The sequence below is a fragment of the Microcebus murinus genome, chromosome 1, assembly GCF_040939455.1.
Source record: "Microcebus murinus isolate Inina chromosome 1, M.murinus_Inina_mat1.0, whole genome shotgun sequence".
Classification (NCBI taxonomy): domain Eukaryota; kingdom Metazoa; phylum Chordata; class Mammalia; order Primates; family Cheirogaleidae; genus Microcebus; species Microcebus murinus.
Window position 1 is genome coordinate 77,640,852 of NC_134104.1, and position 16,426 is coordinate 77,657,277.

The 16,426-nt window shown below is 37.7% G+C and overlaps 1 pseudogene; it reads left to right on the top strand.

Moving 5' to 3' along the window:
* Window positions 1-6,795: 6,795 nt before the first annotated feature.
* On the top strand, window positions 6,796-7,570 carry LOC105863068 (large ribosomal subunit protein uL30 pseudogene; annotated as a pseudogene).
* The last annotated feature ends 8,856 nt before the right edge of the window (window positions 7,571-16,426 follow it).

Sequence of the window (16,426 nt, forward strand, 5' to 3'; positions counted from 1 at the left end):
TAAAAACACCTTTGTGTTTTATATCAACCAACCATATTAATTCTACATAAAATAAAACAATCTACAACACAGTGACTTAAAACCATAATCATTTATTTTTCACTACGTGTCTTCAGGTTGACTGATAAGATTTAAGCTTTAAGCTGCAGGTTGTGCACATGTTTGCCCCACATATTTCTCATTCACCTTGGACAAGAAGTTACCTTAAGTATGTTATCTTCATGGCAAAAGGCAGGAGTACAAGAGAAAAGGCCCAATTGTGCCAGCCCATTTTAAGCCTTCCCTTCTATTATATTTATCCTCAATCCATGGACCCAACCAAGTCACATGGCCAAACCCCAAATCAAGGCACATGGAATATATCCTATCCATCATGAGGCCAGAGTAAGGATGTGAATGTGAAAGCGAAATACTCCTACAGGGCAATGAAGAATTGAGATAAATAATCCAATCTACCACACTTAGAGTGCCATATCTGTATTTCTTTTACACATGGTTTTTTTTTTATTTCAACAGCCTTGTTGAACAGACTAAGAGAACAGACTAAGTCAAGTAGACTTGGGTTGGAATATTTCCTCTAGAACTTTGCTGGCTATGACAACTTGGACAAATTACCTCACCTCCCTGAATCATGGTTCCTCATGGTTCCCCACAAATCATCCATAATTCCATCACTCAAATATAAACTCTGTAAATATTTTAGTGTGCTTATTTTTTCTAAGCATATATTAATTTTCCCCACAAACTTAGAAAATAATTTCTCAAATGTTCTGACTTTAAAACAGTATTTTCTTTGTAGTTCCATTGTCAATTAGAAAAAAACCAAAATACCCCTACCCCACAACCAACAGCATTTCCCCAAATAATAATTTCTTGAAAGAACAATTTTTTTCTGCTCCCTTCCCAATTCTTATCAGAATTTAGGCTCTGGTATGTGGGTGGGAGGTAGGGTGGGGTGGGGGGGTCTCAGGATGGTCTCATGTCACAATTACAAGGAAACCTTAGTAAAAAAAAAAAAAAAAAGATATGGATTCTAAAGGCCCCCAGACTCAGTGAAGGTGGTTAAATTCCTAAAGAGACCCAAGCCCACTCCTGCTTTCCATCCTGGAAGTCTGGACACTCAGAGAGGTAATATAAATATCCTTGACTTATGCTAATTTATTCTCCCACTAGCATAACCTTTAGAAGGTGTTAGTGTTTTTATAGTTGGAACTCCAAAGTAATCATTTTTACTTAGGGTGAGAATGTGAAACTCTTATAGAATAGAATTGAATGGGGAACATGTAAAAATAAATTTCTTTTAAAAACTGAAGTTGGAAGAAGCAATAAAATTTTTGGATCTGAGAAGATGATCTAATTATCATTAACTATGCTAAAAACTGATGTCTTATAGAATAGCACTTATAGAAAGCAAATTACTGGCCAGGCACGGTGGCTCATGCCTGTAATCCTAGCTCTCTGGGAGGCAGAGGCGGGAGGATCGCTGAAACCAGCCTGAGCAAGAGCAAGACCCCATCTCTACTAAAAGCAGAAAGAAATTAATTGGCCAACTAAAAATATATATAAAAAATTAGCCAGGCATGGTGGCACATGCCTGTAATCCCAGCTACTCAGGAGGCTGAGGCAGGAGGATCGCCTGAGCCCAGGAGTCTGAGGTTGCTGTGAGCTAGGCTGACGCCATGGCACTCTGGCCAAGGTGACAGAGTGAGACTCTGTCTCAAAAAAAAAAAAAAAAAAAAGAAAGCAAATTGCTAATGGTTGCTAAGGAAGCCTTGTAAATAATCTTCAGAGAGTTCCAGGTAAACAAAAATCTGAATGATAAATGGAAAAGAGGATAGAAAATGAGCCAGAATCTGTCAATTCACTTCTAAGAAAAAGAGGAAAAGAAACAAAAATGGCAAAATTAGCTAAAGCTAGAAAATGATTTAAGAACAATATGAAGGGGTTTAAGAAACACATTGAGGCCGGGCGCTGTGGCTCACGCCTGTAATCCTAGCTCTTGGGAGGCCTAGGCGGGCGGATTGCTCAAGGTCAGGAGTTCAAAACCAGCCTGAGCAAGAGCGAGACCCCGTCTCTACTATAAATAGAAAGAAATTAATTGGCCTGATATATATATATAAAAAAAAAAATTAGCCGGGCATGGTGGCGCATGCCTGTAGTCCCAGCTACTCGGGAGGCTGAGGCAGAAGGATCACTCAAGCCCAGGAGTTTGAGGTTGCTGTGAGCTAGGCTGACGCCACGGCACTCACTCTAGCCTGGACAACAAAGTGAGACTCTGTCTCAAAAAAAAAAAAAAAAAAAAGAAACACATTGAGGATAAAATAATATTAAGGGAAAATGCCTATTTTCTAACTGAAATAGTGGAGACAGGTGATCCTGGGAGACTCTGAAATCACCACTTAAATTATCACTGATGTGAAAAGGACAAAAACACTTTAGAGGAAGCCTGCAGAGGTGCCCAGAGGGTAGGCAGCCTGCAGACCCTCCCTCATCAGGGTAACCCCAATCCCAGCTGGGCTCTAAGGGACCTCTCATGTCTGGTTGGAAGCCCGATCAAGCCCTCTGCTGATTTAGGAGGGCATGCATTCCTGAGGGCCTCTCTGCCTCCAGGCTCCAGCTTTTGAGGCTATCTCTGTTCCACAGCATGTCCATATGGTTCCTTACTCCTCTTTCAACAACCCCCTACTCAAACAGACCATTAGTGTGTTCAAGTTTGCCAAGATGTAGGGGTCATGAGGAAGGGTCACATTGCCCATTATGGCACAAACTGCTGAAAATTATGTTTTAGGCTTTCTTGTTCATAAGTCCTTTTGATCATTCTCTACTGGAGGTTTCTCACTGGCCTTCACTTCATGCTGAGCCCTTGCTCCAACAATGTTCTAGCACTGCCACCCCCCCTCACTCTATAGGGAGCGCCTTCTGCCACCCCGACCCCCAAGAAAAATTAATTTCCTGCTTCTGCAAATGCAGTCTTTTGGCCCTTTTTGGTTGCCTGAGCCCTAGCCAGCTCTTATGCCCTAGGGGTTTATCATGGTATTTCCTGAAACAAAGACAGCTCCTTTCCCAAGAAGAATTCCGATAATAGGTCTTAGGGCTGAAAGACAGCCCCAAAAGATGATCAGATCCAGCATTCTGCCTTTAGCAAGTGATTGAGATGCAGAGATTAAAAGAATTACCCCAAGTTCACAGGGTAATGAAGTAGTAAGGCCTGGAATCCAGGTTTTCTATTTCTAAAGCTGTGCCATTCTTTTGTTTCTGATATGAGTTAATAACTTACCTCAGAGAGCCTGCTTTGGTCTGTTATCAAAAGCGGGATCTTTGTCACCATTCTCTGTCCCTTTTGTTTTTGGCAACAGCTTTCTGAGTAACTAAGTTGGACAATAAAAATTCCTTACTGTTGGATTACAAAAGTCAGAGACTGCTGAATTGAATAGACCTTGTAGATATAGCAATCATCTACATCTACCTTTCCTCTTTCCCTTCTCTCAGAAAAGACAGACCAGATGAAAAGTTTAAACAGTTGGGAATAATGCTAATTTCAGAATTGAATCCTATTTCCCTGTGACTTCCATTATTAATTTGATGATGCCTTATCACAGAAAAAAAGGTTTTACCTGCAAGATAAATAACATTTAAGAAGGCAGCAAGATTTTATAAACTAGTCTTAAAAAAATAATTCAAAGTAACCCACAAAGTACTCTACTGAACTAAAACTAAATCAATATTTTATTGAAGCTGCAGAAACGCTACCTCCTCAGACTGGAACACAATGAAAAGACTCTCACTGCTGCCCTGCCTGACTTTTACGTGTAGTCTTTGACTCTAGTTTGAGCCCAGGACAAAGTCTCCCTTAGAGTGTGCTGCAAGAGTGAGCAAGCAGGTGGTTTATTTCCTTGACCTGGTGAGGGCTGCTAATAGCTGTTAGTTGTCCTTTTTGAAATAGCATCCACCACCAAAAAATGCCTAAAAATGCCACAAAAATGCTGCGTGTTATTTAAAATTACCTATTTGAATACTAGCAAAATTATACCAAAAACAGTTTTTAGTTTTGGTGTGGTACTTATTTAGCTGTTCTGTTTGACAATAATTAACTAGTCAGATCAGCTATTTCTGAGACCACTTCTGGTGTGAGTGCTAAAAATGTCTTTCATATAAAGAAAGGTGATTTTTAAGAACTGTTTTCCAGGAGGACATATAATTACTTCTATAAAAACTAGAATTTAGTCTACCTATCCTAATAATGCCAATGGTCATTGGTTTTTAAGATTCAGAAAAGAAAATCTCAAAAATAAATAACCCGATGTGCTATGATCTTAAAACAAATTACTGAGGCAATGACATCTTGTTAAATGTTGATGACTATAGCAGTTTCATAAAAATATATAACTTTTCTGAGGATTGTTCAGGTGAATAATAATCGTTTTAGTCATACCCCTTACATCTTCCTCTCCGAAACACTGAGAACCACTGAGATAATTTCTCTGAATGGCTTTGAACAAATGGTCTCACAATTTTCATTGTACCAGGCAATTCTTTTTTGTGCCTTCTCTAACAACATTTCCAGAAAATGGCAATAATGCCAGACTTCTGGAAATTTTGCTTGGGTTTATTCTGAAGTCATGTGATAAATCCAATTCTTTATTTGGGCAAAATTACTAATTTACAACTGGTTTTAAGACAATAAGTCAATTTCTTCCTTTGACACTTTCCCCATCTCTACCCCCTTTCTCTTCTTTTGTATTTGTTTTTTCAAAAAGTTAAAATGAAATCTATATTAATTTAGTAAATATTACTGAACGCCCTCTTCAGGCATGGCACAGATGTTTCAAAAGTGCCTAGGACAAATTCTAAGTATTCAATGGAGGATCTGGATAGAACTGAACAACCACAACTACCGGCATTTCTATAAACGACCCTCGTTTCATCTAGTTCAAGTTTTTGGCCTTTCCGGATTTAATTGTCATATCTTGCCCTGGATCTGACTCACAAATAGTCTCATTTTGCTCTGCTAGGGCCAAATCACAATGAGAATTGTTTACTTCTGGGCATCACAAACCTGCATATGCACCGTGGGTGATCAGACAGGTAAAGAGTGGACCCTAGTTCCCCAGAGGAAAGCTGAGGAAATGGGGGCACCAAAAGGACTGGGGGCCATGCTGACCAGTGAGGGCAGAGAAGAAGACTGTTCTACAAGAACAGCACCTCATCTCAACCTCCCTAAGCCTCAGATCCTTCACTCATAAAATAAGCTGCTGGGTTTGAAGATCCTGAAGATTTCTTTTAGCTCTAAATGGTTTTGAGTCCATAAGTGGGGAAATTAATTTCAGCTCAATTCAAGGAAAAGCTTTCTTCCAATCAACCAGTCTTTATAATAGGCAACTTCAGGAGGTGGTGAGCTCTCCACTGGTATGGGCTGAGTTGGGGTGACCATATGTCAGGTGGCCTGTGCCAGGATCTCCTGCCTCCACTGGGACATATGGACCAGATGACTACTAAAATCTTTTTCAACTTTGTCTAGAAACTTTTCCTGTTTCAAGTAATTGCCAACAGAGCAAGTCCCACTGTCAAAATGCTGCAGTGCTCCAAGTCAAGGACCTTAGCAGGAGGAAGGAAAGCCCAGTAGCCTGCAGCAGGGCAATGACATTTGCCATATACTGAATGACAGGCCTGGCACCAGGTTCTTGACATACAGCATCTCTTACTCTTACAGAAATTCCATGAGGTGGGTATTATTCTTGTTTTCCAAAAGGAAACTGAGACTCAGAGAGGCAAAGTAACTTTACTGAGGTCACATAGCTAGTAAGTGAAAGTTATAAAATTCTATTCTAGGTCTGTTGACTACAATGCAGTACTTTCCATGATGTTTGCCTGTCTCAGAGGAGCAGTGTACAACTGGTAGAATGTCAGGGGAGCCAAGTACAGCATGAATCAGAAACCATGAACTAAAGACTTCCACAGTCTGTGGGTAGGGACTGGGTGTTTACTTACATGTTGAGTTTGAAAGGCCACTGTACCAATAATAGATAATTATAAAGAAGCTCCCTGATGTTTCTGCCATCAAGACCTTAGGACACATTGTCTTGGTCATTCTCTATGATCCACCACAAAGAAATCTCTAGTCTGAGGGGCTGTGACATTCTTTACAATTTAAGCCCAGAATGTCCACGTGTGGGATAGATGGGCTGTACCTTCCATGAGCCAAAATACAACCCAAATCCAAGTTCCCTCTCTGTCCTCACTCCTTTAAGGCTTATAATGTTTAGCAAGTCAGGGTATACTGGGTCCCACTATGACTTCCCAACTATGGTCTGTGAATCACCTGCCAGAATCATGTGGGCACTAGTTAAAACACAGATTTTTGGGTCCCTAAATGTAGAGAAGCTCATCGGGTCCACTGATCTCCAGGGGCAGTGCCCTGGAATATGGATTTTTAACAGGTGATTCATAGGCACATTGGAATTTCTAAATTATTGGCTCTTTCTTGGCAGGGGTTGGTACGTGAAGGCCAGGAGATCTTACTAGATAAAGCACAATCAAGTTATCAATGTGTTTACTAAGCTAGTCTCTTGAGAAAAAGAAGAGTTAAAAACTGTACACTTTAAATCATCTCTAGATTACTTATAATACCTGCTATGATGTAAATGCTATGTAAATTGTTATACTATATTTTTATTTGTATTGTTATTTTTATTGTTTATTTTTCCCAAATATTTTCAATCCATGGATGCAAAACCCACAGAGGGCCACCTGTACTACTATTAGATCTTTAATCACCCTAATTAAGAGTGCCATCTGGTCCTCTTTTCCGGCTGGAACCATGGAGGGCGCAGAAGAGAAGAAAAAGAAGGTTCCTGCTGTGCCAGAAACCCTTAAGAAAAAGCGAAGAAATTTCGCGGAGCTGAAGATCAAACGCCTGAGAAAGAAGTTTGCCCAAAAGATGCTTCGAAAGGCAAGGAGGAAGCTTATCTATGAAAAAGCTAAGCATTATCACAAGGAATACAGGCAGATGTACAGAACTGAGATTCGAATGGCTAGGATGGCAAGAAAAGCAGGCAACTTTTATGTACCTGCAGAACCCAAATTGGCATTTGTCATCAGGATCCGTGGTATCAATGGTGTGAGCCCAAAGGTCCGAAAGGTGTTGCAGCTTCTTCGCCTTTGCCAGATCTTCAATGGAACCTTTGTTAAGCTCAACAAGGCTTCAATTAACATGCTGAGGATTGTGGAACCATATATTGCATGGGGGTACCCAAACCTAAAGTCAGTAATCTACAAACGTGGTTATGGCAAAATCAATAAGAAACAAATTGCGTTGACAGATAACGATTTGATTGCTCGATCTCTTGGTAAATATGGCATCATCTGCATGGAGGATCTGATTCATGAGATCTATACTGTTGGGAAACGCTTCAAAGAAGCAAATAATTTCCTGTGGCCCTTCAAGTTATCATCTCCACGGGGTGGAATGAAGAAAAAGACAACTCATTTTGTAGAAGGTGGAGATGCTGGCAACAGGGAGGACCAGATCAACAGGCTTATTAGAAGAATGAACTAAGGTGTCTACCATGATTATTTTTGTAATCTGGTCAGTTAATAAACAGTGACTGCTTTCAAATTGGGAAAAAAAAAAAAAAAAAGAGTGCCATCTGTTTCCTGCCAGGACCCCTGACTAAAAGCCTTACTGGGGTGGGGGTGGGGGAATCCCTAAATCTATTTAAATTAAAAAGAAAAAAAAAGAAACATGCTTAAAAAAATAGTCTCCTTACTCTCATAGTTCTTTCTTTTAATATTTATCTAAATATTTCTATATAATTTGCTTATATCATTCTTTCATTTATCAATTGGCCATTATTCATTGACTTCCTATAGAGGCAATGACACTTAGTTCTTCCACACCTCTCTCTTCTCAACATTATTGAAATCCAATATTTTTTGTTAAATCAGATTGGTGAATGGAAAGACAGCCTTTGTCTTAGATAGGATAATTCAGCTTTATGAAGATATCAGTTCAAATTAAAACCACAGTGAGATATCACCTCACCCCTATCAGAATGGCTATTAAAAAGTCAAAAACAGGCCGGGCGTGGTGGCTCACACCTGTAATTCTAGCACTCTGGGAGGCTGAGGCAGGCGGGAGTTCAAAACCAGCCTGAGCGAGACCCCGTCTCTACTATAAAAATAGAAAAAAATTAATTGGCCAACTAATATATATATATATATACACACACACACACACATATATATATATATATATAAATTAGCCAGGCATGGTGGTGCATGCCTGTAGTCCCAGCTACTCGGGAGGCTGAGGCAGGAGGATTGCTTCAGCCCAGGAGTTTGAGGTTGCTGTGAGCTAGGCTGATGCCATGGCACTCACTCTAGCCTGGGCAACAAAGCGAGACTCTGTCTCAAAAAAAAAAAAAAAAAAAAGTCAAAAACAATAGATGCTGGCATGGATGCAGAGAGAAAGGAACACTTATACACTGTTGGTGGGACTGCAAATTAGTAAAATCTCTATGGAAAACAGTAATGGAGATTCTTCAAAGAAATAAAAATAGACTTACCACTCCACGCAGCAAGCCCAATACTGGGTATCTACCCAAAGGAAAATAAATCATTTTATCAAAAAGATACCTGCACTTGAACGTTCAATGCAACACAATTCACAATCACAAAGATGTGGAATTAACCTAAGTACCCATCAATGCATGAGTGGATTAACAAAATATGGTACATGTATACTATAGAGTATTACTCAGCCATAAAAAGAAATGAATTAATGTCCTTTGCAGCAATATGGATGGAACTGGAGAGCATTATTCTAAGCGAAGTATCTCAGGAATGGAAAAATAAACAATACATGTACTCCCTAATAAGTTGGAACTAATTGATGGGCACACTTGGGTACAGTAGGAAGTAAAAGTCATTGGAAATCAAGAAGGGGGAGGGGGCAGAAAGGGAAGGGGAAAAGGGGAGGGGGAGAAGGGGAGGGGTAAAAACCTACCTAACAGGTACAATGTACACTATTCAGGTGATGGACACACTAATAGCCCTGTCTCAAGCAGTATAAAAGCTATCCATGTAACAAAAACATTTGTACCCGCTTAATATTTTGAAATAAATAAATAAAAAAGATTTCTGTTATTCCTAATTCATAATGTAATGAAATCCCAATGAAATATTAACAATTTTTTTTATGGAGCTCAAGAAGCTAATACCAAACTTCATACAGAAAAGCAACGATGCAAGAATAATCAGGAAAATACTAAGAAAAGAAAAAAGCTACAAGGGGGACTAGGCCTACCAGACATTAAAATATATCATAAAGCCTTTGTAATTAAGTAGTGGAGTATGGTCATATGAAAAGATAAACTGGTAAAAAAGAAAGTCCAGAAACAGAACCAAATACATATGAAACTTTAGTATATGATAAAGGTGGCATCTCAAAACAACTGGGCCAAAAGATTTTTAAATAAATGGTACTGGAACAACTTGTTAGTTATTTGGAAAAAAAGGTAAAATGAGATCCATAGCTTGTATTATCCACAAGAACAAATCCAAATGGATGAGGGATCTAAATATATAAAAAGAAACCATATACGTCCTATTTTAAAAATCAGTAAATTCCTCTTTAACCTGGGGGTAGAAGAAAGCTTTCTAACAATAACTCAAAATCAAACAAAATGAAAGAAAAGGCCAGGTGTGGTGGCCTCTGGGGGACTGAGAGGGAAGGATTGCTTGAGTTCAGGAGTTCAAGACCAGCCTGAGCAAGAGTGAGATCCCCATCTTTACTAAAACTACAAAGAAATTTGGTCAGGCAACTTAAAAACATTAGCTGGGCATGGTGGCATACACCTATAGTCCCAGCTACTCGGGAGGCTGAGGCAGGAGGACTGCTAGAGCCCAGGAGTTTGAGGTTGCTGTAAGCTAAGCTGATGCCATGGCACTCTACTGGGCAACAGAGCCAGATTCTGTGGAAAGAAAGAAAGAAAGGAAAGAAAGGAAAGAAAGGAAAGAAAGGAAGAAAGGAAGAAAGGAAGAAAGGAAGAAAGGAAGAAAGGAAGAAAGAAAGAAAGAAAGAAAGAAAGAAAGAAAGAAAGAAAGAAAGAAAAGAAAGAAAGAAAGAAAGAAAGAAAGAAAGAAAAGAAAGAAAGAAAGAAAGAAAGAAAAGAAAAGAAAGAAAAGAAAGAAAAGAAAGAAAAGAAAGAAAAGAAAGAAAAGAAAGAAAAGAAAGAAAGAAAGAAAGAAAGAAAGAAAGAAAGAAAAGATTGATATACTTGACTACATAAAAGTAAAAACTTCTGCATAAGAAAAAAAAACACCATAAACAAAGTTAATTAAAACTGAGGAGAAAATATTTCCAACATGTAACACAGATAAAGGGCATATATCCTAAATCTTTAAATAACTCATAACAAGAAAAAAAGCCCCAAATTTGATAGAATAGGCAAAATACATGAACAGAAAATGTACCATAGAAAAAGAAAGATAATCCTTAAGCATATGAAAAAATGTTCCTTTTCTCATAAGAGGATTACAAATTAAAACTATACCGAGAGACCATTTCTCACCGATAGATTGACAAAAATTAAAAAGCATATCGACTTGCTGTTGGTAGGTAAATAAAATAAAAAAAAAATAAAAAAAAATAAAAAGCATAATCACACAATTTGTTCACAGACTGTAGGGAAACAGACACTCTTACACAGTGCTGGTGGAATGCAAACTGGTATAATCTTTATGGAGGAAAATTTCACAATATGTATTTAAAACACACACAGAGTGCACACATACTATTTTTTGATGTACCAATCCCCCTCCTAAGAATTTACCCTGAAGATAAACCTCCAACAATACAAAAATACATACATACAAGGTTATTCATAGCATCATTGTTTGTAAAAGTACAATATACTGGAAACCGCTGACATGCCCATACACATGACATATGAGAACTGTGCAGCTGTTTAAAAAAACGAGAAAGATTTCTATGAACTGATATAGGATCTATTTGTTAAGTGAACAAAGTCAAAAAAAAGTATTGGTAATATACAAACTTTCTGTAGGAAAGGAAGGAAATTAAGAAAATACGCATGTATATGTTTATTCGTGCAAAAAGAAACACAGAAAAGAGAAACCAGAAATTAATAAGGCCAGTTATTCTCAGGGTTTGGGTGAAAATGGGTTGGACAGAATAGAAGGAATGGGGAGGGGATGGAATTCCTCTGAATATACCTTTTGTGTCTTGCAAATCATGTTAATATTTTACATGCTCAACAACCAAAAAAGAGAAAAATAAAATCAGCAAAGATGGTGGGGGCAGGTAGCTAAAGTGGGAAAAAAAGGAAACAAATCAGTCAACCTAATTTCAGTTATGTAAGACAACCAACACTGAAGGAGGAAAATAAAACTCAAGTAACTTTTGAATATAGTATTTGGACTGTACACCTTTAGGCTACAGGTAAAAGAACTCTCAACAAACATTATTATAGATAATGGTTAGAAGCCTAGTTAATAGGCTTCTTTTTTTGAAGAGGAATGAGTAATTCTATATATTCTTGGATTAGACAAATAAGTAAATATGTTGCAGATAATGAGAGCTAGGTTTCTCACTGTTGAAGGAGAGAATGAATCCTGTAATGTTTCATAGTAATTAGAAATATCAGTGTGAACTCATGATTTTTAACACAATACTAGAGAGATAAATATAGACAGGTATAGATTTGCATGGTGTACATGCTTATATACATAATCTATTACCTAGGTCCTCTGACTAAGATGGTCTAGAATCAACAATATTCTAGTAGCAATGAGCATACCTAGCATGCAGATCTTGATTTCTAAGATTTCTAAGAAATGTTCTCTAAAAGTACCAGGGCTCCTTGGGTAAGTGGCTGATTATGGGACTGAGCCAGAAAAAGTACAAATCTAGAACAATATCGGAACTTCATATGTGCCAGCTTAAAGGGGCTCTTGCTGGCCAAATTTGGCACAATTTGAGCATCAAAATACTTAATGGTAGTAAACATTTATAACACTTTGAATAAAATAAGAATCAATTAGTCTACACTGATATAATAATAGGAAAGCTCTTCCTTACAGTAGAAAGCTAACTATTAATAAGAATATAAAAGAAATAATAAAGTTAGAATCAACACTTAGCAACCATAATAATTAATCCAGGCAAGAATCAACAATAAACAGTAAAACTCATGGTTGAAATTTTGAGGCATAACAAATGTACATGTTTTCAAAAAATCTTCCCAAGGGATACTTAGTGATTTTATAATAGAGAAGTCTGATACAAACCAACACACTGCCTTGACCAAGTGAGCAAAGTTAACATCATCAGTAATGGGACAAATCAACATCATGTGCCTCTAGACACAATGCGCAATTTCACCTAAACGCAGTGTTACCTCTGTGTTATTCTGCAAGAAAATACACACCTAAACCCAATCATGAGGAAACATCAGACAAACCCATATTGAAAGTCATTCTACCAAATAGCCTGTAGTCATCAACAAGTCAATGTTATGAAAAACAAAGAATGACCAAAGAACTGTTCAAATTAAAGGAAAGAGATAAGAGAACCACATGCAACAAATAACTTAGGATTTTCTTTTGCTATAACAAATATTGACACAATTGGTGAAATATGAATTAAATCCGTAGATTACAGTATAATTGTTTATTGCTTGGTTTTTTGATCATTGTGCTGGGGATAAACTAGTTTTTTTGTTTTGTTTTGATTTAGCAGATACAAACTGAAGTATTTAGGCATAAAGGGACATCCTGAAGTTTATTCTCAAATAGTTCAGAGAAACATAGAAAAAAATAAAACAAATGTGGTAGAATGTTAACATTTGGGTAATCTGGGTAAACAGTACATGGGACTTCCTTATGTGTATGTGTGTGTGCATAAAGTTTTCTTGGTGATTATGATGCATAATTTGGCTTAATAATCACCTGCATCATAGAAAACAAAATTTGGTTACTAAAGAGATAAAAAAGAGAAACACCCATTTACCTATTGCCTACCTTTAAAAAAAAAAACAGATACAATGGAAATTCTAAGTGTGCCCCTCCATCTCCTATTCCTTTTTCTTCCTAGAGGTAACATTATCCCAAATTTGGAGTCTGTTCTCCCCATTAATATTTTTATATAATTATACCATACAAATGTGTCCATATCTACAATAGAATTGTTTTGCATGTTTTCAAACTTTGTATAAATGGTATCATAACAGACACATCCTTCTACAATATCACTTTTCACTTAGCATGTGTTTTGGTTTTTAATGTTGATACACATAGCCTATTTCATTTATTTCATCCAGAAGGAAAAAAGTAATGATTCCAGAAAAAATGATTAAATATGTATTATAGTTGACTTAATATATAAAATTCAATTTATAGCTGTGCCACAATTTAAAAAAATCCATTTTCTTGCTGATGGGCTTTTAGATTTCTTTCAATTTTTCATCATCACAATGCTATAATAAATAGTCATGCATGTGTTTCTTTGTGCATATGTAGACTTTCTTTAGAGGAAAAACTGTTAGGTCAAAGGGTGTGCATGTTTATTCATTTTCTCTGGAGTAATCAGTTTTTTCCTCTCTTCTAGATCATGCATAGTCATCCACAGAAATAGAAGAAAAGGCAGAGTCTAGGGGCACAGATGCAAGTATGTGCTCTAAGATGTTAAAGTGCTTTTCTGACTCCTTCCATTTTCTCAGTGAAATAGAAAGCAAGCTTATCAGCTGAGACCCAGGGTGGATAAAGAACAATTAGAGGTGTGAAGAGAGATGAGATAAGAAATAGCCATCTAAGAGAATGATTGTCAGCCAAGGCTCAGGGCCTTGGATCTTCAGCTTTACTAGATGTTGACAAATTATTTTTCAGAGTAATGTACTAGTGTACTCCTGCCAGCAGTGGATGACTGTTTCTGATACTCCACACTCTCATCAATACCTTGTATCATCGGAATTTTAAAATTTTTGTCAACTGGATGGTTGTGAATAGTTTCAATTTCCCCAATTACTTATGAGAGCTTGAGTTTAATGGTCTGTGAATTAGCCCATTCATATTCTTTGCCCATTCTTATAATGGTTGTCTTTTTCTAATTGATTTGTAAGATCTCTTTATGCTGTTTGGATAATACATCAGTGTTTGCATTATAACTGTACAAATATTTTCACTGTTGAGCCTATGACCGTTTATGCTTTCTTCTATGACCATGTGTTTTTCCTAGAGTTAATAATTTCCTTGTTTTCCCTTTTGCCTGACTTTCCATACACCTGTGATTAAATTTTTCCAAATACTCTAACACATCTGCCATCCTATCAAAAATAATTACTATGCACTCATACAAATGAGTCCCATTTTTTTGTTGTTCCATGAAGACCTCACTCTGAGCCATCTGTCCTCTTGCTCCAATCTGTGCTGGTTGCTCTCTGGATGGCTGCATTGCAGGCATTCTGGATTTTTTTATTCATGGTCTCCAGTGTTAGATTCCTTATTTTCTAAATCCCATGTCTTCTTTTTCCATGGTTTTGCTCATACTTCTCTCTCAATAGCTTCTCCCCAAATGGGGGCATGTCTGAACCCTCGTACCTTTTTCACTGATGGTCTCACTAGGTTCACAATTCCAGATTGAAGAGAATTTCCACTCAGTTTTACAGGTGTTGTTCTACCTCCTAGCTTCCTTTGTCTTAGAAAAATACATTCTTATTATTTTTCCAAGTTCTTTGTGACCTGGGTTTCCTCAGATGCTTTTTATAATTTGATTGAGTTCAAAATTTCACAGTAATGTACTTTTTTTTTTTTTGAGACAGAGTCTCACTTTGTTGCCCAGGCTAGAGTGAGTGCCGTGGCATCAGCCTAGCTCACAGCAACCTCAAACTCCTGGGCTCAAGTGATCCTACTGCCTCAACCTCCCAAGTAGCTGGGACTACAGGTATGTGCCACCATGCCTGGCTAATTTTTTGTATATATGTTTTTAATTCATCAATTAATTTCTTTCTATTTTTAGTAGAGATGGGGTCTCCTCAGGCTGGTTTCAAACTCCTGACCTCAAGCAATCCACCCGCCTTGGCCTCCCAGAGTGTTAGGATTACAGGCGTGAGCCACTATGCCTGGCCTCACAGTGATGTACATTTGCTTTAGGTCTTTTGTCATTCATTGTGCTGGGCCTTCTGTAAAGTCCCTCAATCTAGAGATCCATGTCTTTGATTCTGGAAACTTTTTGTTTTGCATTATTTTTTCTGTACTTTTTTCTTCAAACTTATTTCTGAATCACATTTGGATTTGATTTCAGGTGTGAAGCAGATACTTTTTTATGCCTCTGTGCATTTGCATATGCTATTCCTTCTTCCTAGGATGTGTTGCCCTCATACTGTCTATCGTAACAAATCCCTACTTATTCCTCAAAACCAACACCAGTTCTTTCATGATTTCCTTGCCCATCCTAGGCTGAATGGGATATCCTCCTTTTTATGCCCACGAAGTCTACTGTGGCACCTCTAATACCATAAACTCATTGAGATCAGGATGATGCTTATTTATTCTGTATCCTTGGTGCTTAGCATTATGTAATACCAAAAATAAATGAACGGATTCAACAAAGGGAGAAACGGTCCTCCTGCTACATGTCAAGCACTGTGAAAGATAGATACCATCTTCATTTAATCCTTAAAGCTCAGAGGGTCACTGATTATTCAACAATTATTACCTGAGCCCCTATTATGGACCAGGTTTCACACTGGCCAAAGGGGATTCAAAGAGGAAAAAGACAAGATCTCATTCTTACAGAAACCTACCATATAGTAGGGAAGACAGACTCCCCCTCCTCAATTAAAAAAATATTGAGATATAATTCATATACCATAGAATTCACCCATTTAAAATATACTTTAGTGGTTTTTAGTATGTGTACAAAATTGTGCAACTATTACCACCAGGTAATATATTTTTTATCTGTATGAATGAAGTGCTGTGTGTATCCTGGGGCCAAGTCAGGGGAGGAGGTAGTTTATCAGGGGAAGAAATGCATTTCAGGGAAAGGGAGCACAGTCTGTACAAAGGGGCAGAGTTCAGAGATGGCCCAGCATTTGGAAAATATGAATACTGTAGGGGGGCTAGAGTTTATGGTGAAGAAATGGTCAGATGATTTTATAAATGAGGAATCTAAATCTCAGAGAGGTGAAGCAACTCAACTAATCAGATACTTCTCTTATGCCAGATCAAGAAAGGTGTCTAAGGGATATTATTGTACCACCAAATCATTCCTGATGCATAGGCAGGTGCTGGAATGACCTTCTGAGAATTACCTCCAAATGCTGGTTTTGCCCCAGCCTTCCAGCAAATAGGCTTCATTTTCTCTTCTAACTCCTCACATTATCTAGAAACACTGGTTATACTGACC